This window comes from Lissotriton helveticus, chromosome 9 (assembly GCF_964261635.1).
Source record: "Lissotriton helveticus chromosome 9, aLisHel1.1, whole genome shotgun sequence".
NCBI classification, from domain to species: Eukaryota; Metazoa; Chordata; class Amphibia; order Caudata; family Salamandridae; genus Lissotriton; species Lissotriton helveticus.
In genome coordinates, this window is record NC_136070.1 from 314,681,303 (window position 1) to 314,707,568 (window position 26,266).

Genomic DNA, 26,266 nt, shown 5'->3' on the forward strand with positions numbered 1-26,266 from the left:
TTTTGATCACGTTGTAACATCATACATCCATATTCTCAAATGCCTAACATACTGCCTCTGAGATAAGCCTGTCTGCTCATACCAAGCTACCAAGGGGGTGAGCAGGGGTTATTAAGGATTGGAATCCCCTTATCCTGACTTAAAAGTAGGGGTCCTTATTTGGACAAAGGTGAATACCATTGCCAACTAGAAACCCCCAGATCTAACACTGTGGGTTTGTTGTTAGATTTCCCTAGATGGCTGCAGAGCCCGGGACCAAATACACAGATGCTCCATTGCAAAACCAGGTCATTTTTGATAGCTCATTTTGATGTCTTCACAATATGTTTGGACCATTCCCTGCCACAGGTACTTGGCCCACCCAAACAGGTTCGGTACCATTTTTATCGGGGGAGACTTGGCGGAACGCTGGGTCGGTGAAAGTTTGTGGATCCACGCAGATTCCAGAACTTTCCATCACAGTAATGTGTGGAAAATATGTTCTTTTTTTTTACCAAGTTTGAGGTTGGAAAGGGATACTGGGTAACAGAACCTGGTGAGAGCCACACATGTCAACCCACCCTGGATGTCTAGTTTTAAAACATCAATAGGTCTGCTAGGTTTTCTTAGGACCAGCAGAGCTAGGGTCCAAACTCCTCTACTAGGCACATTGCAAAAAAAAGGTCAGTCTTCACTGAAAAAATGTAGTATCCACGTTGCATTTTGGGCCGTTTCCTATTCTGGGTACTAAGCCTACCTACACAAGTGAGGTATCATTTTTATCAGGAGACTTTGGGGAATGCTGGGTGGATGGAAGTGTGAGGCTCCCTGCAGATTCCTGTACTTTCCATCACAGAAATGTGAGGAAGATTTATTTTTTTGAGGTTTGCAAGGGATTCTGGGTAACAGAACATAGTGAGAGCCACAAAAGTCAACCCACCCTGGATTTACCCAGTTGTCTAGTTTTAAAAAATGAATAGATTTGCTAGGTTTCCTAAGGTGCTAGCTGAGCTAGGGTCCAAAATCCACAGCAAGGCACATTGCAAATAAAGGGTCACTTTTCATTGGAAAAATGTGATGAGTCCATGTTGCATTTTGGGATTTTTCTATGCGGGCACTAAACCTACCTACTCAAGTGAGGTACCATTTTTATATGAGGACTTTGGAAAATGCTGCGTGGGCAGAAGTTTGTAGATTCACACAGATTCCAGAACTTTCCATCACAGAAATGTGGGGGAAATGTGTTTTTTGACAAATTTGAGGTTTGCAAGAGATTCTGGTTAACAAAACCTTGTGAGAGTCCCAAAAGTCACCTGTATTCCCCAGGATATCTAGTTTAAAAAAATGTATAGGTTAGCTAGATTTCCTCAGGTGCTGGAAGAGCTAAGGCCCAAAATCCACAGCTAGGCACATTGCAAAAAAGGGTCAGTTTTTACTGGAAAAATGTGATGTGTCCACGTTGCGTTTTGGGCCATTTCTTGCCACGGGGACTAGGCCTACCAACACAAGTGAGGCAGCATTTTAATTGGGTGACTTCAGGGAACACAGAATAGTAGAACAAGTGTTATTATCAATTGGTTTGCTTTGAATTTCTGACTTCTGAATGTAAGACAATTTGTAAAAAAAAGGTCATTTTGAAAAATGGCCTCTAATTTACATTGCTGAATGCAGAATTGTGTCTGCTTTTCAGAAATGTATAATTCCCTGGGATCCATATTGGTTTTACACCCATTTCTACTACTAACTGTAAGGAGGAGGGAAGCACAATAAATACGAAATATAGCCTTTGCACCAGTAAAATGCTAAAACTGTGTAAAAATGTTTCGTTTTATGACAAAAGTTTGCCTGTTCCTGAAAGCTGGGAGGATTGTGATTTGAGCACCACAAACCCTTTGTTAGTACTTGTTGCAGGGAAAAAAAACAGATGCTTTCTTCTGCATCACTCCCCCGCCCGAAAAAACAATTGCTGTATTTTGGCCAATTTCGTAGTCTGCTCCAGAGCAATCCACAAACCTTAGGTACCTTTAGAATCCTAAAGATGTTAGAAGAAAAGACGCAAATTTGGCATGGATACCTTATGTGGACAAAAAGTTACAAGGGCCTATGCGCGAACTACCCCAATTAGCCAAAAAGAGGCTTAGCAAGGGGGCCCTAGCAGCGAAGAGGTAAACTAAGCAAATCAAAATTGTTCCTAGTACAGCAGGGGGAAACATACAAAGATACCCAATGACTGAATACATCCCCTAACAAAATACCAACTCTATTGGCCTTGCCAAAAAGTTGTTCCAATCTTTTTCAAATCTCAAATGATGAAACTTTTTTAGATATTGAACTACAGCTACAATGGATTTCTTAATAGCTTTTTCTGGGTTAATATTGAATACATTTATGAAATTATTAAAATGTGAGATTTCTTCAGACAATTTTCGATAATCGCCATGGCTGCTTATAATAATGCAGGGCGTGAGCTTTTTGTTCTCATACACAGTTGTCTGAAGCCTTTCCATTAATAACAACTTTGGATTCATCACAAAATCCATTTTGAAATAGATTTTGTGTCAAGTATACATTTATCAAATAGGGCTATAAATCGTCAAGTCTGCTACAAAAATCTAATAAGATTTCTATCGACATTTGTCAAGATTTTGGGCAAAAAGCAAAAAATCATCAGAGGTATCGTAAATGGACATATTTCTTGACTTTCTGTTCGTTTTACTAATATGACCCAATATAAGATGTTCTGTAATGCTACTCGTATTCTCAGTTCAACCATGATTGGTGCAGTACTCTTTTATTGAGCAGTCAACCACATTTTTCAACTTGAGGAAATCCTTAGCTATTAGTGGTCCTCATTTGATCACTTCTTCTCGGCTAGATTCAGAAAAATATTACAAATATTCTTTTTTTCGCTAGTAACACTGTTTCTTCTTGTGTCCATCAGTCTCTTGTACTTCATTTAGTGCCAAGATGCCTTTTGGGTGTTCTATTGCTCTAATTTATTCATTACTTCAGACTCAAGTAGGTTGCCTTTTTTAAAATTTTTAGAAATCTATACAATAACTAAAATAGTATTTAAACGCAGTATTTAATAGCTCCTCTAGTCGTGCTAATAAATCAATTTTTTAAATGCACTAGCTAGCAATAGTATATTTGTTCTCTTATAACTGCTGGATAAGACTCACAAGACATCGTGCACAGTGCTGCTAAATTGAAAGAAAGGTTATCGTTTGGACCATTTCAATTGCAACTTGTTTTTACACAAATGATACAGAAATTAGCACTCAGGAAAGTGACGAAACCCAGCACTTTTATCATGGGCGAACTGACCCCACCCTTTTACATGATGCCTGAAGGCTCCCGCCTCAGAGATCTGTCAGACTCACTCAGCCAGCACCATTATTTTGTTCTTCTTGGAAGCTACAGGGATGCCTGGGAAGTGAATCCTGAATACCTTAATGCCATTACATTCCTGGCTGTGCTAACAGAGCAGAATGGATTTTAAACTGAACAGGCATTTGGTTTTCCACGTGGACAGTTCAATGAGAATATAGCTACCGGAACTGCGCCTAAAAAGAACAGACATGCCGAAAGGCCTGGCAGGCGCATGCATGGTGCCCAAATGACCTTTTAATCTGAATGGAAGGGCTTGGAAAAAAGTACTACCCTTGCAATAGTCTGTTTGAAATCCAAATCACTGCAGGATTTTTTAATGATTAGTCATGAACATACCACTTGAGAAAACATAGAAAACACATTTATCAAGCCCAAGTATCAATGAAGAGATTCAAAATAAACAGTACACAAGAAGTAATTAATCTCAAAGTTTGGTATGTGAATTAGATGGTTGTGTTTCCGTTTGTGGACAGTTAGGCTGGTGCCAGTGATGGAAATTGTTATCCAGAAAGCTATTAATTGAAATACAAATGAGTGGAAGGCCTACACCCTCTCCCGTCGCTAAAATGCAAGAATGCATCAGAAAAGCGGTCACCTCTGTGAGGCAAACGCCAGCTAGAAAAAACAAATCAAGAGGCAATTGGAAGCGCTCAATAGCGCATGAGTGAGACGATTTATTGTACTAATTCTCCCAAACAGGGAACACGCATTGGCAATGGCAATAGGTCTGGCTTGAAGGGACTGTCGTAAGGTAATATGAATCATTACTTGTAGATATCACTGTAACGGATATGTATTTGTGTGGACTCAAAGAACTGTTGAATAATATTGGTGTATGCAAAAAGGTCACGTGACAGTTACACAAAGAAGCCAGACCTAAAAATTAATGTAGGTTAATGACTGCCCTTCTTCCATCTGTGCTGCTGTCGGAGAAAAACATCCTAAATTATCTATTTATTGAATATACGGATAGTGTTACAATGCCATGTGTGTTCCCCAGAAAAGTTCAAGCTCAGGCACCTGCATAAATAAATAAAATGGTCACAGTTGCGTGGAAAGAAAGCACTTTTTTGGCCAACTAAAAGATGTGCTCCTGTCTCCCAACATGCAGGCAAATCCCTCTAATGGTAATTATCACATAATTGTCTGGTGACCAGTGACGGCTCGCAGTGGGATTGTCGCAGGGCGGTGAGGCGCGTGTGGGGGAGGCGCAGGGTAGGGGGGTAGTGGAGTCGGACATACGACGTCCACAAGTAAGGTAAGTAAATAAATAGATAAAACTATTTACCTTGCGCTCGCTGCATTGCCGAGTTGGCGATGCAGCAAGAGCAAGTTAAATTGTTATTTATTTATTTACTTACCTTACTCGTGGACGTCGTATGGCTGAATACACTACCCCCAGCCTACCCCACCCCCACACCACCCCTCGGCACTCCCACGGCGAGCTGGCACTGCTGGTGACAGGTGCCCTGTCAAGCCAGACCATAGAAGCAGTGGCACAGCTCCATAATTACAACTGAATACAAGGTCAATAGAGATCAGAGAACATAAAAGTATATAGAAAAAGGTTGTTAATGTAAAGACGGAATACAACGAATGTGGAGTTTGACTTAACAGAAGTAATTGATCTCATGAACACACTAATCATCTCCAGCACTCCCAACACAATAAGTTAAGTATTGTAGTCTAGACTGTGTACACACCTAGGGGCTGATTACGATGTCGGTCAGAGTTGCCTCTGATCGACACCATTGCGTTCCAGGACCGACCGCCCAGTGGTTGGCGGTTCCGAACACCTGATTAAGATACGACCGAACACTGTTCGGTTGCATACTCCCATTTCTATATGGGAGCTTGTGATACGCCCGTAAACCGGCCGTGATACAGGCTCCCATAAAGAAATGGGTGTGCAAAAACCTACACCCTGTGGCAGGTACCCCATGGATCCTGCCACACAAAGCAGGGATTTACAGGGAAGGCACCCTAGGTAACCCCTCTGCCACCAACCGTAGGCCAGGGAAGAAAGGGGCCCTGCTATGGGCCCCATACAGTCAATTTCCAACAGCCTTTCCATGTCGGAAAGGCCGTCACAGAAAAGGTGTCGGAAACTGACATTGTAATCCCGACGGCAGAAAAGCCATTCATACAGGATTACGGTGCAGGTCCGACTGGCTGGAAGACTCCAAGGGCTGGTCAGAATCACGTCGGAATGACCGGCCATTTTACGCTCTGACTGCCAACATGTTGGTCGAGTAACCTCCAGCCACGGTCAGAAAGCTTCCAACTAGCGGTCAACATCATAATCGTCCCCTTAGATGGTTGTATTGTTATTTATATATATAGAGAGAGACAGATACATAAATGTTGTATCTACAGATGATAGAGCATAGCATAGTAAATGTAACAGCTGAGAAGCTAAAGAGACACAAACACTTTTGGAGAGATGAGGCTTACAAGATTACACCATACTTGAATTGCAAATAACCCGAACTGTTTGAATGGATTTGATGAAAGTATAACTCTGTGTATTAAAAACCAATTGAGAGAGTTTAAAAAAAACATGCAAGGCGGCATTTACCAAATACCTTACAATTTACAAAAGAAATGTTTTAAATCTTATTTATCTTTTACTACAGCCAATACAAACCAGTTTATTTTATCAGGCCTAGGACCTCAGATACAAAAGGAAATGCAAAATAGACTGCTGAGGTCTCCTTCATTAGCACATAGTCTACCATAGTTCATTTGTTGGCAAGAGGGAAGCTTTGTGTGGTGTTTAATGTATTGATGAAGGCATTCTGAGGATGAGTTGTGAAAGAAATGCAACTAAGGTTGATGGAGCAGAATAAATGTTTTTCAATATATTAAGCAGCAGCATTTTCTGGGTGTGTGCATTCAGGCAAATAAAAAACTAAGTGGGCTCTTTCATTCCTTGGTATGACCTACCACAAAATAAACACGCAGTATTGGTTGAAGCATCTGGGGCTAAAAGCACAAAGAGGCTCCTCCCAGACCAATGTTGTGTTTTATGATGGAAGCAAACTCTGGGTCTGCTTTGCGAAGGCTGACTGCCTGCCCCTCCATATGGTTGCAGCCTTCACAACCACAGAGTGAACTGGCAGATATTGACAACCTACACTTGCAAATGATTAGTGCTCCACCCTGCAGTCGTTTACCATTCGATGCTTTGTAATCGCATACACGGTGAGAAGCTTGTGTCCATTACATTCTGAGTCTCAAGTGGGATAGAAAGCTCTCATGCTGCCAGTGGCGGCAGGCACAGGTAAGTGCGGTGAGGTGAGGCGCAGCAGGGGGAAAGTCAACAGATGACAAAATAGGTATTATTTATTTATTTAATTGTACCTATTCCGTCGTCTGTCGACTTCCCCCCTCCCACCTTGCCCCACTCCACCGAGCTTACCTGTGCTGCCTGCCATTGCTGCCCTTTTTCCCATGCATTTCAAAAAGTTTGCAAATGTATTCATTATGAATCATAATGGCCCTGAAGAATCATTATGCACTATGGGTCATATTGACCAGGAGCTATCGCCGAATTAATGGCACTTTATTGCAGCCAAATTCGTGATAACTTTACCTCCCCATTCAGAAGCTGGTGTTAACAGCTCACAGGAACCAGTTAACTTACGATAGCAGCCGCAAAAGACATTGCCACAGAGGACCTCCGCAACTATCGCTAATGAGATGCAGAGTAGGCGTTCCCGTGCAAAAAGCCACGAAAACACCACACCTCAAAATTCACAACGACCCGCCAGATGCGCGATAGGAACACAAAACACGCGATAAGGCGCGTTAGCAGCAGGAAATTAACACCTGCTCTTACCTGGTGTAAAGTCGGACGGCAGCCTGCACCACAAAAAGGAGCCCATCCCAGGGCATCATCGGTAGGGCAACAGATGCCATGAAGCCACTCATCATGCAGCCCGGACACCCAAGGGGCCACAACATCCACCCCGCACACCTCTCCCGGATCACCACAGAGGCAGCGCAGACAAAGACAGCGGCCCCCCAGAAAACGCACCTGCCTCACAAGCCCAACATCTGACAATGTCACTGTCCACCAAAAGAATTTTGGAAGTGACCCCCCACGAAGGGACTGGGTACCAATGTAAATCACAACAAGAAAGTGGCCCTTGGTGAAACTGACTAATAATACCTGGAATTCAAGCACACTCCATTCATACTGGTGTAAAAAAATCAAAATGCCCCTGGTGTACATACACATTTTAAAATCAAAAACTATTACAGGAGAAACTAAAGCTCTGGCACAATTTATTAATACAATTAAATAAAACACTTAAAGTAAATCATATACATACACAATCAGCTTAATCAATAAACCAATATAATGTTCATCAGAGACAAAAAAGTGCATCATTTACAAAAACATCAAGGCTTATTAATCCGATTAGAATCTAAAAAAATGTGTCCCATTAGTATCAAATGATGGCACCCTAGTGGTTCCTGGGATTTAAATCAGAATAATGGGCGTTGCCGTGTTTCGGTGTTGTGATTTGATGAGCACCACCTTTTTCAAGACGAAAGTAATTTGTTGTCTCTTATTCGAATTAAGGACTTCTAGATATCGGTAAAGGTAGTGATATAACTGGAGGATCATCCAAGTCTTCACTATACTATTTTTCAAATGCTGAATTAAGACGTTTAAAAAGTTAAAACCTTTTTCTTCTTCTCTGCAAGGTTGATAGTCGCGATCACCTGCCTTGCGTCACGGCTCTCTAAGTTCAAGCCCAACAATATGGGGTCGATTCCGATCCGTAAAAAATCACGGTCCGTACGACTCGCATCCGGAGCCGTTTCCGTACAACTCATACGGATCCCCATCGGGCGACCCGGACGCGATTCGTACGGTCCACGTCGATTCGTACGGAAAAGCGCACAATCGCCTACACACCGTACGGCATGGGGGTACGTGTCGTACACCCAGCGTACATGGGGGGTACGTGCTGTACACTCAGCATACATGGGGTACGGCACGTACCCCATGTATGCTGGGTGTACGGCACGTACACCCATGATCGCAGGGGTACAGCGCATACCCTTGCGATCATGGGGGGTACGCGCCGTACCCGGGGGGGCCGTTCCGTACCTGTTTCGGGGCAAGCTCTGACTGTATGACAGTTTCCAGCTCTCGTAGAAAAAGGGTCGTACGGAGCGTACACAACACGGATCATACTTGCCGGGTCGTAAAAAGCAGCCGCGAAACGTATGAACGTCGTGTACAGCGGCTTCCGAGGGCGATTCGTACGGGAATTTCATTCGTACAGTCCCTGGTACGATTCGGACGGATAGCTGCATCGGGTGTGGATTGTACTACGCCGTTCGTACGGGGACGGTTATGGGTACAATTCGTACGGAAAAAAATGCTCCGTACGACGATTCGGAGCGCTTTTTACGGGATCGGAATCGACCCCTATATGTGGATTGCTTTTATAGACTCTGCATAAAGGCTATGCCCAGTAGTTGTTAATCACAAAGATCATCAAGGTCTTTAGAAAGGGATGCCTGTTCCTTAATGGTTCGGTAATGAAATCTGTTCCCGGCAAATGACAATCTGAAATAAAATTAAAGTTCTTCACGTCAGTTCAGGAACAAACCTGAACTGACGTGAAGAACTTGCACGCCGTCTCTGCACCGGCTCATATAACAGTTAGGTTCACCGTATCTGGGAATCGAAATACGACTCGGGACTCTTTTCCCCTTTGCGGCAACGTTATAGAAGACGGCGGTTCTGTACTGCCGCCGAATTTTATTTCAGATTGTCATTTACCGGGAACAGATTCCATTACCGAACCATTAAGGGTCAGGCATCCCTTTATAAAGACCTTGATGATCTTTGTGATAAACAACTACTGGGCATAGCCTTTATGCAGAGTCTATAAAAGCAATCCACATATAGTGTTGGGCTTGAACTTAGAGAGCCGTGACGCAAAGCAGGTGATCGCGACTATCAACCTTGCAGAGAAGAAGAAAAAGGTTTTAACTTTTTAAACGTCTTAATTCAGCATTTGAAAAATAGTATAGTGAAGAATTGGTGGATCCTCCAGTTATATCACTACCATTTCCGATATCTAGAAGTCCTTAATTCGAATAAGAGACAACAAATTACCTTTGTCTTGAAAAAGGTGGTGCTCATCAAATCACAACACCGAAACGCGGCAACGCCCATTAGTCTGATTTAAATCCAAGGAACCAGTAGGGTGCCATCATTTAATACTAATGGTACACATTTTTTAGATTTTTATCGGATTAATAGGCCTTGATGTTTTCGTACATGATGCACTTTTTTGTCTCTGATGAACATTATATTGGTTTATTGATTAAGCTGATTGTGTATGTATATGATTTATTTTAAGTGTTTTATTTAATTGTATTAATAAATTGTTCCAGAGCTTTAGTTTCTCCTGTAATAGTTTTTTTTATTTTTATGTATTTGTATGTACACCAGGGGCATTTTGATTTTTTGACACCAGTATGAATGGAGTGTGTTTGAATTCCAGGTATTATTAGTCAGCTTCACCAAGGGCCACTTTCTGTTGTGATTTACAATGTCACTTTCCATTACAGGCTAAAAGGGACAACCATCCTACGCATCCTGGCCATCATCGCCTAACAGGCTAGCAGAACAAACAGAGTGGACAACCAACATCGCAACCCACACTAAGCTGCTGGCTGTGCTGCACCTAATGGCCCCTGGTACACCCCAACCAACACCTGCTAGAGTTGACAGCCAGCCACTTCCAAGTCCCCCACATCTGTCCTGGACATCACCATCACCCTGGCACCCCAGTTCCCATACGTCCAACACAATGCACAGGAACCGCTGGAGACCAAGCAAGGAACATACACCATAGCCGGATGCACGCACGTGTTGGGGGCAATTTATTGCACACATGTCCCACCTGTGCCCCCTGGTGACACAGCACACAATCAGTGCAACAGGAAGCACACGCCACACATCAATGTGCAGGCAACATCAGAGCACAGTGGGACCTTCGCCAATGTCGCCTCCAAATACACAGCCAGTGTGCATGATCCCTTCACCCTCGGACAGTCCTCAGCAACCAGTGTTCCCAGGATGGCACCAAGGGAAATGCACAGCCCCTTGGCAAGTTCCAAATTAACACCCCACTCACCTCAACTCCACAACCATGCAATCCACAACTCTGGCAATGCACACGTCACAAAATCACAACCAGCATGCAAAAAAACATGCTCACCCACCAGACACAATAGAGCAACTTACAGTCGTAACCTGGACAAGCCGTGAACATGACCAATCAACGGCATGGCACCTCAGCCACACAAAAGCCGAAAGTGGGGAGAGGTGGCAACCAGGCCTATGTGAAGGATGCAGTAGAACCATGATTGGGATAGTACACAATGCCAAGAGTGGTGGCGATGTGCTGGACAGACCGCAGTATGCTGAACACACCTATATCCATGGCTACATACACCTCAGGTATATGGAGTGTAGTGGACAGTGGACGAAACCATGTCACCCCAGCCAGTGGGGGTACTCGCGGAAATGTTGCCTGTTATGGTATGTACATCAGTACAACGCAATCATTTTGATTGCGGTACTTTACAACGCAGTTTTCACAATGCAAGTCATTACAACGACTTGCTTTGGAGGGCACTGGTTTGAGGATTAATTAAATTTTCTATTCCAACTCCAGCCCACGTAACAGTTGGGACGGTGTTGGTATAGAAAATCAAACTATTGCTTAAGCAAGAGCGCCATCCAGTGCAAGTCGTAGTAATGACTTGCGTTGTAATGGCTGCGTCATAAAGGTCACACGGTGTAAACACAACGTTGTAAAGGATGTTTCCCCTGTTACGTCCCCCCATAAGAGTGAGCAGAGTGGGATGGGCCGGCATACGCCAGGCCAGCGTAGGGGTGTGAATAAAAAGCACATAGCCCTGGGCGTGGTCCTCTTCTGGAAAGGCCAATGTCTCTGCCAGGGCAGCACCTCCCACCCCTCCACAAGGCCGATGACATCCTAGTTAGCAGAGTTGCCTGTGATCCTGTGCACCTGCCGTACCCCGGCCTGTGGACCACAAACCCGTCAGGCCCGAACCTGCGCAGCCAGGCCACACTGATCACCAGCCGACACAGGTGTGTGTCAAGGAGGGCCCACCACATGCCTGTGTAAGCTCCAAGCCTGAAGCCTGTGACCCTGCCAGCTTCTCAGACCATCGCTGGCCCCCGAAGCTAGCCCACATTACTCCTTCCTCATATACATATTCCACCGGTGTCCTCTGCGACCCAGTAGGTCCCATTTGTGAAACTGTGTCCTGGCCCCTGAATGGCAGTGACCCCAAATCTGGGCCAGTGGACACAACACCACCCCCCCGATCAGTGAGGCATAGTTCCATTTGGGCATCTTGCGACATGTGGTGCCACTAATCCTGTTCACGCCAGCTGGCTACACATGCTGCCACAAACCCTGTTCAACGGCAGCCAGCGACACGTGCTGACACAAACCCTGTTCAATGCCAGCCGGGGACATGTAGATGAGGGACCAGTAGGTTTCACATCCAGCACCTAGTGGCAAATCACGAATGGCAGAGTTCACACCAGTGGTCGCATGGAGACGAGTAGGAGGAAGATGCGGCTCAGTCCGAACAAAAGCCGGGTCATAGTCACGGAGGTGACTAAACACGTGGTATCACTGAACCTGAAATACGCAAGCTGGTGGGGTCAGCAACCTATGCCGGCGACACTCGGTAAATGGCCCGTGCTGACCACTGTCTCCAGCCTACACTGCTCTCGGCTAAGGCTTCGCTCGAGTAGGTCACAGATTTGGAACTGAACATCGTGTATGCAAGGGCAAATTACATATCATTGCAAGAAAGGACAGGCATAAGAGGATGATGCCTTGCATCTTGGCAGAGAGAAAAGGATCATTCTTATGGAGGTCTTCGTACACTACCGAACACTGCCCTGGTGTCACTAGCACTGTGCATCGCGAGCCAACGACACGTGGCTGTGGGCCATTGCTGACCACTGCCTCTGGCCTACACTGCGGTCAGTAGGTCGCAGAGTCATGATTTAGCAATGGTGGAGATCATATCAGGGTACCAACATCATCGCAGACTGCATCTCCTATCAGCCCGAATGCCACTAAGTCCCTTTCCTGACATTCATGGACACTCACTGTTCATACATTGGTGGCATCTGAGTTGATGGACTAGGGGCTAGTTTTCATCCTCATGAAGCTGACACAAATTGGTAGTGAAAATGAGGCTTGCGCTCTCCACCCCAAAATTTGCTGCTTCCGGATAAAATCAAACCTTTCAGCGTCATGCCTAGAGGACACCTACCACTGTCCACCGCAACCCTCCGCAACATACACCTTGGACATTGATGGTGACCCGCTGAGGTCACAGCGCCCATCGGACTGCACTGCAAGTCACTGTCCCGTAGCTGGGTGCATGTGTGGCCGCAGTGCATCCGGGGCCACTAACTCTGTGTTGGTCCGGTCCGGGACCCCTTCTCCGGAGACATTGGATGGCCCATGAAGCATAGGCCTTGAGGTCAACAACGCCATTTCTCTGTGGCCTTGCGCTGTAGGCAGCCCCTGGGCCTACATGCGTCCCACCAGGGCTCACACACCAAAGCGAGTCCAGACTGGCCTGGACGTCCCTTTACCGTAGGAGGTACATGCCACCACCGAAATTACCACCTCTAACCGCAGTCTGACAGAGTTGAAACGGTGGTCCTGACAGACTTACGGAGTTGCTCACACCTGTTGTGCATGCCATCATTGGCCTGATACCCTGCTATGCACTCCAGCTGCCAATGACTCAGTGCACCCCAGGTCATTGTCCGTTGCTGATTGTGTTTTGTGCTGTAGAGCGATTGCACAGCTATGTCACCTCAAACGTTGTGGGGGCCCTGAGACGTTGATGGGGAAGATGATGCAGGTCTAACACACCCCACTGCATCTGCATCAGGAATATATCGAAGGGATGCAATCTGAGACTTTTTCTTCCCATGAGCGCGCTCATCTCTAGTGTCCCAACCCCAGTGCACTGCAACTCACGGACACTTCTGTTTGCATGTTGGCTGTCTTCTGGGCTTTCTCCAGCTCACTCCATGTTGCTCAGCAGTTGACTCTGTTATGCATGTGTTTTCTGGTTCCTTTGCACTGGTGTCCAACGTTTAAGTGGTTGCCAGCAGCAGACATTCTGTGAGGAATGGCTTACACTCACCCCACACACATCCAGTATAGGCGTCACTGTACATGTGGCCCTGCCAATAAAGAGCCGGGTGCATGTGCCCGTAACCAGTTCAATGTGATATCTGCATGTGTCCCTGTGGTCTTGTTGTATGCATGAGGGCCCTACACCATTTCATTGTGCTGTGTACATTGGATGCAGACATGTCACCGCAGGCAACGGGTTGGAGCTTGGACATGTAGCTTTGACGTCACCCACAAAATTTGTAAGGGGAGTGGCCAGGGCCATCGTATGCAGAGCCAACATGGGTGTGTGACTACTATTTGAGGGCCCCTGGGCGTGGTTCTGTACTGTGAATGTGCATCTGCATGTGTCTCTATGGCAGTGTGGGTCTCCTTAGTGGGGTGTGGGTGGACCCTGAAGGGTGATACACACCTACGTATGTGTCCTGGTTTGCATTCCATGGGTTCGGCCCCCACTAACACCGGTTGGGCCACCTCCTTTTGGCGTGCTGACACATGGGATTGGGGTGCCATGTGTGGGTGGGTGAAGTGTCGTAAGCCAGCTGTGCTTGCGGGTACATTCCTGCTATGTGGTCTGTTGCAGGCTCGGTGTTCTCCTCTGAGTAGCTCGGCTGGCCCGGTCCTGGTGAGGGGTTATGTGGGATATCCATGGGCTGTGGTAGGGCGTCGATGTCGACTGTGTGGTGGTCCTCTCCGGCATTACTGATGTGTTGTCTTCTGTGCGCTGCTGAAAGTGTTGTGTGCCTCTCTGCAATTTGAAGGGGAGGTGCTTGTTGACTTTGTGTTGACATATATGTTGGCGCATTGTGCTGGTTTGCATTCAGACTGTATGGCAATGTACATTGTGACTGTTTGGGGGTGCTGGATTCTTCTGCGGGACAGTGTTCATTTGGACTACATGATGGATGTGAGGTCGTACGCGTACATTTCCATTTCACAGTTCCCGGCTCTGTCAGATGTAGTAGGCATGTTTCTGTGCCTGTGTGGAGCCAGTTGTTTCCTCTGTTCGGCAGTGCCAGCTATGTGCGTTGTTCCATGTTGTCGTCAATGTGGGTGTGCTGTTTGTGCTATGTGTGTGTGCGGCAATGTGCCAAGGGGATCTGGGACATGTTCCTGGGTGATTGTGGGTGTGCGGTGTGCTACACCTCGTTGTGCATGTATGCCATTGTGCCCATCTCTCCCCGTTCCCCCAATGCCTCTTTGTTGCACTCCCTGTTAATGTTGTGTCAGGTCCTCCTGAGCTGTGTCCGTACTCCCTACTCCTTGCACCGTCTCCACACTGATGACTGTGGCCTGGGTTTCCTCCAGCTCCTCCCGTGGTGCTGGACTGCCACCTTCTGTTGCCGGTGCTGCCGTCCTGTTGACAGCGGGTTGGTGCCTGGTTTAGGTAGTCACATCATGCCGGCGCCTATTGGCCACCTGGATTGACCTCCTCAGACCTCCGACTGCAATCCAGGTGGTCTGCTAGTCGGTCAGTTGCTGGTAGTAACATGTAACCTCCGTGACGCTGGCCTTTCCTGCGGTCTGCACCACGCTCTTCCTCTCCCTCTTCTCCTTGGCCTTCCCCAACCCTGTTGTTCCTTGCTGGTAGTCTGTGGGGGTTGTGGGGTTCGAGTTGGCCTCTGCTCTGGGTCAGGGTGCATCCATGTTGATACGTGCTTTGGCTTGTTTCTTGTGTAATTTTCAGTGGTTTTTATGGTGCATTGTCCCACCAGATGCATGGGATTTGAAGGCCTGTGGCTGGTTTTCGTGACTTTTTGTACAGCGGTTGGCCTCATCGCATGTTTTTTTGCGTTCGCGTATCGCAATTTCGCGGCATAATGTTGATTTTCAGGGGGACAGTTGACGTGTTATCTGGTGTCTATTGCATGCTACCGCCGCGTTGCGAATTCCATGTTGAGATGGGGTTATTTTCCCGTGATAGGCTGCGATGTTGAAAGTTGCGTTATGCTACTCTTGCGGTAGTTATCACGCGTTCTTGTGAATATATCCCTTTGTCTATTGCGAATTGGCATTTGTTATTCACATGGTAAGCTGTGAAAGCTTTGCAAATACGAAGTCGCTTTAAGCATCTGGACCCAGAATTTTCATTTAAAAAGAGTGAAAGTTATAGGGAGTGAAGATTGTGTTAATTTCTGATGATGCATAGCTGACATGGAATATGATTTCAGAGGTAAAGTTAAGTCAGTGTAATAAGTCTCTAATAAGTACTGTTTCAAAAGTTAAAAAGGCACCTACCACAAAAACGTCCAAGCACTCTCCCACCGGCACCCTGCAATATATTCTATTATATTTTCTGAGGTCATGGGAAGGGCAAACATGTCACCAGATCTGAAGGCAGGCATTGCTATCTACCAGTGGCGGCTGCTTCTGAACAGGGGTGGTGGGCAGGGGGATGAAGAGATGAAAAAATATAAAATAAACGTACCTGCTTTGCCGCCGCCATCTCACTCTCTTCCATCTTTTTGTCTCTTCTTTCTGGCTGCTGCTTGCAGCCTGCAATGGAAGCACCCAGGCTTTCAGACTCTTCCAGCCAATTAAGCTTTGTGATTGGTCTGAGCGGGCAGTTTGGCCGCTCAGGCTGTGTCTGGGGAGTCTGGGCATGTTCTCCACGGGGCTGTGCAGGAAAGCCCAATGGAGAACATGGGGAGGCTGCACATGTTTTCCACAGGGTTGTGCAGGAAAGCCCAATGGAGAACATGCCAACTACGCATGAGTGTTTGCCCGGCCCCAGAGGTCCGGTCAAAGCATCATGCGCAAGTAGAAAGGGAGTGCAAACCATTCCTGAACCGTCTGCAGCAAGCCAGCCCCACACTGCCGGAGTCGGAAAGTAAAATAATAACTTCTTGTTATTATAATTTTATTTTTATTTTCCACTGCTCAACGAGCAGTTGGGCGACACTCCTCTGCCTTAGCCACTGCTATCTACAGTCACATATGCCACAATAGACTCTGACTAAGGCTATTCTCACATCAGAAGACCTCTTCAAAATAATCAAGGACAGGAGTAGAATTCATTCCTCAAGAGGATTATATCAAGAGGTTAGTCTTAAATTCCTCTCCCAGATTAAAACTTTATTTAGCAAATAAATTGTTCTGATTGTTTCAGAGAAATAAGACACCGCATGACAAAGCTTATTGTCTCTAGTGATGCCACCCCACCACTGGCTCAACTAAAGGCACAGATATCTCTATAAGCTTGTCAAGGATATCTAAATGTAGTGGCCGATCCTCTGCCAGGGGAGCAAAAACTAAAACCTCTGATGAACTGCCAGCCAGCTCGTCACCCGCCAGAGTTAAATGGCCCCGTAGTTATCTAATTTTATTTCTTTTTTTAGCCACATCATCACACGAAATTAAAGATCCAATGTAAGTTTTTTACCCTCCCCAGGTGTTTAAGCCAAATGATTCTTGGGGGATGATGCTACGGTTTTTGTAAGGCTGGTACTTTAGGGTTTCAGGGTCGGTACAGATCCTTATGCAGTCAATATTGTGAAGAGAATACTCAAAAAACAATGCCCTCCAAGGACGATCCCCTGATTACGAATACATATAAGTGCAAAAATATGAGGGCACTATTGGACTAACAAAGCAACTAAAAGACAAAATCGAAGGAACTCAAAGTGTGCTGTGCTATAGACTGCAATGGGGTAGTGAAAGGAAGTAAGAATTTTCAGAGGAGTGAGCTAATTCCACAGATATTTTGATGGTGCACCTCTGCATACAAGCTATTCTTCTTCTAAACCCAGGTTGAATTTGATTAACCTATTAATTAGAAATTCATGTGAGGTGAATACAAATCTGAACAGGGTGATCTCAACCACGGAATGCACTGAAAATATGCCATAAAGAAGAGGAATATCTGAAGTTCACACTCTTAATTGTATCCTCACTATAAAACAGTTTCTCTAATGTGAAAACGTCTTTTGATACCCTTTGCAATAGAAACCCTTTATAGCATAAAATAGCATGTGTATCTACTCAAGACCTCTCCACTAGTCACGTTTCATTAGAAGATGTACATGTTGATGTCACCGGATCATTATAAGAACACTAAATAACATCCTACAGAATTCACATAGAAGCATTACAAGAACGAGAAAAAACAGAAGCTGGGTGCATCCATTCCTGGTAATGAATTCTTCATTGGATTCTGTTGTGACCCTCAACCAATTAGGACATTAATGAACAGGAACCACAGCACTCCTGGGTCAGGAGGTACAGAAGCACACATTCCTCTGGCGTTTTTGTAGCAACTATACGCTTAGGTTGCCTGAGGAACAGAAGAAGTCTGACTGACAATTCTTATTCAGTTGTGACCTGTGGGCGATATCTTGTTTCACTAGTCAGTGTCACGGCCCTCTTGTGAATTCATGATATTTTGAAATTTCAGTGTGTGTAACTCCCGAAAACATCATAGTTTTGTTAAAACACAAAAAAGATATGTTACGAAATTATCCCAAAAATGCAAAAAACATATATTATACCTCATTTTCCTAAAACTAGTGCAAAAATAGCTGTGCACCACAGGAAACACTCAAAGCAACGTTTGTTTCCACCAAACAATGACATAAACAGTGTTTTGAAAGAGAAGGATTGTGGTGTTTGGAGGAGAAGAATGCATGAACCCAACACCTTCAATTTTAAACAAACAGCCGGATACCATGCTCTGCTCACCCTTTCCAAACTCTCCCCCTTTAACCATTTCATCCGAAAAACAGGCGGAAATGCCCACCACTCCCACTTATAACTCACTTAGGGGCATATTAACAAGAGCTTTATCTCCGCTTTTTTGGCTTACAAAGCCAAAAAAACAGAGATAAAACTATCGCCCTATTTACAAGAGGGTGCTAACATGCATATTTGCATGTTAGCACCCTTTTTCCCCGACTCCTCCCTTTGCATCTCTAATCAGATGCAAAGTGGGCATCACTGGGCGTACCCAGGATGGACTACCTTTTAAAATATCTCTGATGTTCACATTGCGATATCTACAAGGCAGCCCACAGGATTTTAGCACATGTTAGATTTTGGTGAAAACTGAAGTTGTCGCCAAAATCTAACGTCTGCTAAAATCCTGACTTACCTATGCTTAAAATAGGGGGTGGATTTTGCAATCAACAACAATTAGAGATAATCATCGCTATGCACGTTTAGCGATTTTCATCCTATCGCTGGATTTCATCGCCGTGATAGCGCTGTATCAACAACGCTTTTTACAACGGCGATAAGAAATCCAGCGATAGTGAGGAAATCGCTGTTTTGCAGGGAACATAACTGGTTTTCCAGCGATGTTTCCTGCAAAATGGCGATAACCTTGCTGATACGACCCTGTGGTCGTATCAGCATAATCCACCCCGTATTTTAAACATAGGTAGGTCAGGATTTTAGCAGACGTTAGTTTTTGGCGAACACCGCTGTTTTTGTCAAAATCTAACGTGTGCTAAAATCCTGTGGGCTATGTTGTAATTATCGCGATGTGAACATCAACGATATTTTACAAGGTAGTCCATCCGGCGTATGCCAGTAACGCCTAGTTTGCATCTCATTAGAGCTGCAAAGGGAGGCTTCGGGAAAAAGGGTACTAACATGCGATTATGCATGTTAGCACCCTCTTGTAAAGAGGGTGATAGTTTTATCTCCGCTTTTTTGGCTTTTTAAGCCGTAAAAGCGGAGATAAAGCCCTTGTTAATATGCCCCTTAGTTTTTGGCGAAAACCGCTGTTTTTGTCAAAATCTAACGTGTGCTAAAATCCTGTGGGCTGTCTTGTAATTATCGCAATGTAAACATCAACGATATTTTACAAGGTAGTCCATCCGGGGTACGCCAGTAACGCCTAGTTTGAGGCTTCAGGAAAAAGGGTACTAACATGCGATTATGCATGTTAGCACCCTCTTGTATAGAGGGTGATAGTTTTAGCTCCGCTTTTTTGGCTTTTTAAGCCATAAAAGCGGAGATAAAACCCTTGTTAATATGCCCCTTCGTTTTTGGCGAAAACCGATGTTTTCGCCAAAATCTAACGTGTGCTAAAATCCTGTGGGCTGACTTGCAAATATTGCGATGTGAACAGCCGCGGCCGGCAGTGGGAGTACCTGCAGGGCGGTGACTTGGGGAGGCGGAGGGGCAGGGTAGGTGGTAGTAATGTATGGATTACGGAGCTTCCCAGGTAAGTAAACATTTAAATAAATAAAATGAATTTCGTTGAGTGCACTGCATCCCCAAATGTGATGCAGTAGGCGCAACGAAATTCGTTCTATTTATTTAAATGTTTACTTACCTGTAAAACTCCGTAATCCATACATTACTACCCCCCACCCAGCCCCTCCCCCTTCCCACGTCACCACCCTGCAGGTACTCCCACTGCCGGCCGTGTCTGGATGTGAACATCAGCGATATTTTACAAGGTAGTTCATCCGGGGTACGCCCAGTGACGCCCACTTTGCATCTCATTAGAGATGCAAAGGGAGGCGTCAGGAAAAGGGTGCTAACATGTGATTATGCATGTTAAGAACCTCTTGTAAATAGGGCGATAGTTTTATCGACGCTGTTTTGTCTTTTTAAGCCAAAAAAGCTGAGATAAAGCCCTTGTTAATATGCCCCTAAATCTGATAATTGTACTACCATTTTTATTCTAACCATGGGTTCCAGGGTAGCGTGCTACTCCCCTCAAAGCCCTTTAAATCCTATTCAAGGGTAGTAAGCGCTATATAAACTCAATTTGCAGTTGCCATTTACAATTACAAAATCCATAAGAAAAACACAAAAAGAACATGGCCCAATAAACTTTCTGTGATTTTTTTCTCTCCATAATGCAACACAGAATTTCAAGCATTCACATTGCCAGGACGCGGTAAAGCATGCAAACTACAAAAAAATAAACATGTTTTTAACAGTCCTGTTTACATTCTGACCCTACCGCTGCCTTCATGATCCGGAGGCCAAGGGCAGTAAAGGCAGTGTCGGGATTGCTTAATAGGAAATGAGAGGGTAGAAACTGCTACGACCGGATCCCTCGAACTGATGTTCATGCTCTCATTCTTGTCTTTTAACTTTTCTTCTCACATTTTTTAGACTGATCTCTGAGTTTTCCCACACTACAAACAAACAGGATATAGAAAAGCATTCTACGCCAGGCTCTCCTCACGTAGGTTCTGCAACACATTCATGACTGTGTCTAATGGGGGCTCAAAAAGTCAACCCACTCATTTCCAAGAAACGTGACTGTTGATTAAGAGGCTGACCACGGAAGTGTCGAGTGCACAATTTCATATTTAATAAATGTAGAGGAAGACATGTTATCCTCCGTGACTCTGGAAATATGTCTACAAATATGTATCACTGTCACTGTATTAATTACAGCCCTTCATTAGCGGTAAAAGGAGACGCTTCATTCTAAGAGCCTAGTGTGGTTAATCCTGACAGCATTTCTGCTGCATTTGCCATACAAAGAGCACGTAGAGCGGCTTGTTTAAAATATGTAAGTCCACGCTTTGTAGAAACCAGTTCTTTCTGGAACAAGCTGCACCGATACCATGCTGTTTGCCTGCACCAACTCCCAGAAGTTTCGCTTTGTGTTGGCTGTATGAAAGGGCACGTCAATGCGTCCCATCATCTCGCTTTTGCAGCGGCCACATGTGGGAATAATGCCCAGTCACGAGAGTTCGCTTCTGGGTTAGGTAAACAGAACGAACAGACAACTGATGTGGCTCGAGATGGCTCATTTTCCAGAAGCCACGCGCAGTGTCCTCGTGCCAAAGAGGATAACGTGTACAGTGGTGAACAACATGCGTGATTCGTGCTGTCCCAAGGTCGCTCAACCCCTCTGAGACCATATCTGCGTGGGAGTCCTCAATGAATTAAGCAGCGCGGCCTAACGTAGAACAGATGAAAAAAGTAGCCTTGTATTTAGCAATCCTGTGCTATTCTGCAGTCATCAAGGTCAAGTAACATGCTTGCCTTAGAAAATGGAAAAACAGAAAGGTAACCATGTGAGTATAGTAGTAGTAGTAAAAGCTTTATTCGATTTTAGAACAAGATAAAATCATAAAAGCAACCAACATGATATACAGTTTCATCGTACAAGCATAAAAATAAACTAAAATTAGTATTAAACAATTGAATTACAGTGGGCAAATAAAGTCTTTTATAACTAGAATTGATATAATAAAAAGTTTGAGTGCAACCAATTGATTGTATGTTATCAAACCAAGTGCATTTAGACGGTTCAAAATTTCCAAGAAAAAAATATTATAATGCAATATTGAAGCTATAATTATTCATGTGAGTATATTTTTGATGGAGTTTTAGTCAACCTGTGGAGTCAGTATTTTGTAGTGATATTTATTGGACAAATAACATTAGAAATCATATACCACAATAAGTGCTTAAGAATAACAGTAAAAGTATTGCCTGAGAATATAACATAAATTCAATGTTTTGGGAGGCACAGGAGGAGAGGTGGTGGAGTGAACAAAGAGGAAGAGACAGAGAGAGAAGGCCAGTGTGAGGGTGAGAATAAATGTGTGAACGAGAGGAAACAATCACAGAGTAAGGTGACAGAGGAGGAAGAGAAAGATCAGATGAATCGGGATGAAAAAGAAGAACAAAAGAAAAAAGAGAACAGTGGATAGAAAAAGAAAAGGTAGAGATGGCAGGACAAATGATGTAGAGAGAGAAGGAAAGGACGGTAGAATGAAAGAAGAGTGGCTGTTAAAGGTGAGGCTGTGGAAATGATGAAATGTGGGTATAAGTGAGTAGAGTATAAGAAGTAGAGAGGCAATAGAGTGGGGTGGAAAGAGAGGGAGAGAAGGTGAAAAGAAAATAGCTGAAAAGGGAAGGAGGTGGAGAGAGAATTGATCTAGCAAAGATAGATGAGGGGACAGAGATTGGATGTGTGGGTAGAATGAAGGAAGATGAAAGGTGGTTTTGTAAGAAGTTATATCTGAGCTAAAAGTGTGCAGAGCAGAAACGAAAACACATGAGGCAGTAAAGGTGTCTGTAAAGGTAATGAGCGGTAGAAGGGAAGAGGATAACAAGAAAGTTAAAGGTGGGAGACAGAAGGATGGGGAGTGTAGGGAGAGGTTTGTGGAAGAAGGGATACTTGTCTTTCATCATGGGGAAATAACAGTAGGGAGGCTGGTGTGAAACGCAGGAGTGTGGAATGTGTAAAGAGTACCAAAATTAGTAATGTGTATTGTGGGCATAATTTTGCTCAGGGTAATTGCACGGATTACTGCCAAATTGGGAGGAATTATGCTTAATGAAGCAAGGTGAGTTTGGCACATGTTGTGTCCGAAAATGTACTCCAGTGACACATTTTTCAATCAAAAAGCTTATGAACCACATGTTGCATTGTGCTTGTGTGGCCATTTTGTTTACTCCAACCTGCTCCTACCTAGCCATCCCCTTGTGTTGCCTGCTCCCTAGGCACTATCAACCCCGATCCCCCATTCTGCTCTTCCTATCACTTTTTCTTACTTTATTTTAATGTTTTGTTAATTTCTCACTTCCTCAGTGTGTTTAATTTCAAATTGTGTTCCCCGGCTTATAATTTTTCTACCCATACCAACCAAGCCCCGACAGCACTATCTATGGCAGAGGGAGGAAGCTCCTCCACAGAGTCCCACATCCTGTGTGGCTGACAATGCACTCCACAATATATTTAATATGTTTACCCTAGTTCATTTATTTATTCTATTATTTTTATGTTCTTTATCTCCTCTATTTTTCATTCATCAAACACTTCTTTTTTGTGCCTATGTACATATGGTTTTATTTTTCACTCTTGCACCGTCCTCACACAGTATCAGCATCTTTGTTGTTAATACTCACCTTGCGTGTGAGTTATTTGATTCTACATAAACATATAAAAGGGTCTTTCAAATCCATCAGTTTGCAACACAGGTGAGATTAGAATTTGGGGTGACCAACGAAACATTGGGGAGAATGTACGCAACCATTAGGCAATGGTACAGATTGAAGCAACATGCAGCAGAAGCAGAAATTAATAAGGCTCTGTGGGAGGATCTAGAGAATGATGAAATGCTTAAAAAAAGCTTTTTCAGCAACACGTAAAGGTGAGCTCCGGAAAAGCAGCCTTCAAACAAGCCATAAATAAATCAGCAACATTTCACTCTCTGCTAGTAGACAAAAACATCCTCAGTAAGCAAAAATACGCCTGGATGGTAATCACCAATTTTTAGACACTCACCCCAGCGACATATCTAAATACCACATTGTCAGCCTATCGAAAGTTACGACTAATGGCCCTGCGTTATGGCAAACTGCAGTCTATCGCGGATCAGCCAACATGTGTCCACAAGGGGCCGAAAGAATGTAGATTAGGTGGAAGCAGTAAATAGGATTTCATTCATCTATTCTGAGAGCAGAAATGGGGTATGGAGTTCCTCAGAATCCGAGTGAGGAAACGTAAAGAGATAGGTGGGAGTAGCACCAGATATTGCTCATTCCACCTGGAGAGATAACGGGGGGATCTCCCTTCACAGAACTAGGGCTCATGCTTCTTCATATGAGCCTGCCCCTCATCAAGTCAGCGCTGCAATCCCTGACAGGAACCCAGTGCGATGCTTTTTGGTAGGGATCTTCTGTTCCTGCCGTAGGGTGAGGTGGGGGTAAGAGGCCTAGAGTGTGTAGATGTTAAGTGAGTGGATCAAAACAGGTCAGTTAGTCTTAAAATGTATTTTATTCGGAAAGGTAAACTGCCTGGTTAAAACATAAAGAGAGGCAGTGAACTAGATGTAAGGTTTCTAGGTGTGTGTGCTCTGCTCTTAGGTGGTCAACATGTTTCGTGCTCCCAGCATCCGGAGGATCAGGGCACTTCATCAGGACCAAAGAAACTATCTACACAACGTGATAAACGAGACTCTACATACCATGTGTTCAGATAGGTACCCTACAGGTGGGGACAAAGTACATATATTTACAACAACAAAACAAATTCTCAAGTTACGTTCAACACTCAGATAAGGTGTACTGGTCAGAGTAGTGCTCGTACACCCATGCTCTACACCGTGCTGTGGTGTAGTGATTAAGATAAAATATCATGCACAAGAACGTGTGATATGGGATACCAATAGTGCAGACACACGATGTTGGGCATCATAGACTCAAACATTAAGTAAATGAGAGTAAGGGAAAAGCTAGTTATAAAGAATAGGAATCATCACAATTAACGGAGAAACAGAAGCAGGGCTCACCAAGGTGGCTGTCTAATGTAGCCTGCAACGGAGCCTGGCAATCTAACGGACACCAAAGGTGTGTCCTAATGAATGGGAAGAGAATAGGTTCATGGGTGAGTGCAAGTCATCTGAACGAGCGGGACCTGCTAGGGACCTAAGCGGCAAAAAACAGCCAGGGGGTTGTTAACAATATAGGAGTCGCCAAGTGTAGCACCCAAACTCACACACAAACAAGGTAAACAACTTCCCATCCATGCATCATAGGCCGTTGGTGTCCCAGGGTTGCAGGCGCCCACCTTGATGTCAATGTCGGAAGAGCCAACAATGAGTACGGGCCTCAGTGGCACTAGCTCCCCATGGATGTGAGCGGCCAAATGTTGATAGCACCGGTAGGAGACCCCAGCGGTATTAAGGGGATGAAAGCGCCCCCTCAAGCAGCTCCCCGGCCACAGTTACTTACCATAATGGATGTTAGGGCGGCGAGGTAACCTGGAATGAAGCGGAGTCACTCACCCACATTCGCTGAACGTTGGCGTGTTCACCTAACCTGGTGCCGGATCCAGGATAGTGGAGTGAGCCTGGTCCGTCGAGTAAATATACTAGTGGTGTAACTGGAAGTCGTGGGAGTTCCTGTGTGTGAGGGGGACTATCGCAAGATTAGCGGTTGACGGAGCAGCATTAGTTGGTGAATTCAGTGGCCATCTTAGAATGTAAAGAGGGAGGGAAAGGGTGCGTTTATGTATTGCGTTGTGCCAACGAGAAGTCAGGGGCAGGCACCTTGATGGCTGCTAGTGGTTGCTTCGCAAAAATGTAGTAGTGCTATTACCCAGGTCTGCAAATGTACTATGTATTATTGTTATATTACCTAATGATGTTACGTTCGCTATGTCCCTGACTGGTACCCGCAATTAGCCGTTACTGTTGCGGGTTAGAGTGGACCTGTCTAATCCTCTCTGTCTCCCGTGCCAGAGGTGGTAAAGGCACGGTTGAGGTGATGTGCGTGTGACAAGGGTTAATGTGGTGCAGGTGAGACCAGATTGATAAGTTTGCAAGGGGAACCTCTGAGGATAGTGTCTCTGTGACCAAATCCATTTCATGCAAGTGATGCAACGGACACCAACATTTAAGCCCCCCGGGGGGTATTTAAGCCAATGTTTAAAAGGACGGTCATTGTTATTGGACCCTGCAAATGACACAAATGTGTATTTGGGCCGTGATCATGATCATGGATCAGGAGATGGGTTGGGGGTAAGTCGGTAGTGTACCCATGGTGGATATCCGGACTGGAAGTGGGCTAAGTTAGTGTGCTCCATGGGATGTCGTTGTTAAGCCCGGCATGTTGTGTAGAGAGTCTATGGACCCATCTCTGCTCAATCCTGAATAGTGATGGCTGCTAGATCTGTGCTTGTGCTTCTACTATCACCCACCGTAGGGAATCAGGGGGGTGTTGAG

The 26,266-nt window shown here is 44.9% G+C and overlaps 1 long non-coding RNA gene across 1 annotated transcript in view; it reads right to left on the reverse strand.

The window, feature by feature from the left end:
- The window catches only part of LOC144780835 (uncharacterized), a 431,615-nt gene that overhangs the window by 162,030 nt on the left and 243,319 nt on the right, over window positions 1-26,266 (reverse strand). The gene's annotated exons all lie outside the window — the stretch shown is intronic.